The sequence below is a fragment of the Chenopodium album genome, chromosome 1, assembly GCF_948465745.1.
Source record: "Chenopodium album chromosome 1, dcCheAlbu1.1, whole genome shotgun sequence".
NCBI lineage: Eukaryota > Viridiplantae > Streptophyta > Magnoliopsida > Caryophyllales > Amaranthaceae > Chenopodium > Chenopodium album.
This window is the reverse complement of record NC_137834.1, coordinates 74449115-74451003: the sequence shown is the minus strand read 5'-3', so window position 1 is coordinate 74451003 and position 1889 is coordinate 74449115. Positions and strand designations below refer to the sequence as shown.

General features: G+C 37.5%; 1 non-coding gene across 1 annotated transcript; it reads left to right on the top strand.

Moving 5' to 3' along the window:
- The first annotated feature begins 335 nt into the window (after positions 1 to 335).
- On the top strand, positions 336 to 441 carry LOC145565819 (small nucleolar RNA R71). The gene has a single exon (XR_014095195.1). It is a non-coding gene; the product is annotated as a small nucleolar RNA R71 (small nucleolar RNA).
- The last annotated feature ends 1448 nt before the right edge of the window (positions 442 to 1889 follow it).

The following is a 1889-nucleotide window of genomic DNA, read 5'->3' as shown; positions in this document are numbered from 1 at the left end:
TAAATTGGGAGGGAGAATTCGAAGCTTGAGAAAAAGAGGAGCTTTCCAACTTGGCCTTGATCGCGGTCATTTCTTTCCCCAAGTTTGTCATTTGTTAGGATAACTTGTTGATCGCATTTAGATGGTCTATAGAGTACACCGAAGAGCCACTCTTTCTAGTTGAATCCCTCTCACCATCTTGCCAATCTCTATAGTACTTAACCACGTCCTCAATAATGTCTACCACTTCCTCTTCCGCCCGATTCATTATGGGACCTCCGGCACCCTTATCAAGGCATGATTTGCCTTGAGGACTTAGGCCACCATAGAAAATTTGAATGACTTGATATGTTGGAATTCCGTGGTGGGGACATTCCCTTTGGTACTCTTTATACCTCTCCCATGCTTCGTAGAGGCTTTCATTAGGTCTTTGCTTGAACCCTTGAATCAAAGCTCTAGCCTCCGCCGTTTTCTTTTGTGGGTAGAATCAGGACATGAATTCCTTGGTGACTTCATCCTATGTTCGTAGGGAATTTGGCTTAACCTCCTTATCCAACCACTCCAAGGCTCGGCCTATGAGAGAAAACGGAAACAACTTTAGTCGGATGAATTCTTGAGAAACTCCGTTCACTTTGATAGTGTTGCAATACTTTTCGAACTCCTTGAGATGGTTCAACGGACTCTCATTCTTAGCTCCTCTATATTGTCTCCTTTCGATTAAAGCGATCATAGCCGGCCTAATTTCGAAATCATTTGCCGGTGTTGTAGGTGGAGCTATTCCACTCTCAAACTTGTACGCACCGGGAATTTCCAATTCTTTAAAAGCAACTCTTTGTTGTTCTCCCATGCCTAGTTCTTCGTCAAACCCTTCTTCGCTTGAGGAACTAAATTCCAAGGATCGACTAGCAATTCTTCTCCTAAAAAGAGTCCTTTCGATTTCCGGGTCAAAAGTCACAATGGATCGATCACGCCCTCTATGCATGCAAAACTCAATGAAAATATTAGTAGCACGGCTAAAAATGTAGCCTTAAGAAACAAATTTTTTTTTTTTTTCAATTAAAGTGAAATAGACTCAACAGCTAAAGCTAAGCACCAATATCAGTCCCCGGCAACGGCGCCATTTTGATAGAGGAATAAACGATTTATAAAATCCAAAAGAGTCACTAATAGTCTAACCCAAAATCAAATACAATTTATAAAATCCTAAACCAACCTAATACAAGTATAGGTAGGTATAGGGTCGAACCCAAAAGAGTTAGTTGGTGTTAACTTTAGCCTAAATCAAGCTAGTTTAGAGATTATAGTGAGAAAATGGTTGGTATTATGATAGCAAAATTAGACTAATCAAGTAACTCAATAAGCTAAATGCTAGGGATATAGGTTCCACATGTTAGTTCAATAATCGTGTTAATCGATAATTTCTTCGTTCGATTCAAGCATTGCAAAGGACAAACAATAGTAGCAATCAAGAGAGTTCAAGAGCTTTCTCCTAGAGTCCAAACTAAGGATCACTATGAATGGCTAATCAAGGAAATTCACAATCAAACTCAATCAATTAAAGCAATTCTCAAATTGATGGGTCATGTCATTAATAATTACAATGCAATCTAGATTAATCTCATAGGTTGATCATTCCTAATCTAATTAATCACATGCAAAACTATGTCAACTAATTTAATTTCAACAATTCAATCAATCAAAGATCATCAACTAGCACAAATTATCAATAAAGCATGCTTCCCCTTCTCTCTAGCAACTAATCTACTTACTAATCATGGTGTAACTCAAGAACAAATCACTAGAATTAGCATTGATCATCATTCTAAATCAAAATCAAGAGAAAATAATATAAACTACAATATCCAATTCAAATCTAAGCAATTCAAACAATCAAAGATGAAACTAAATCA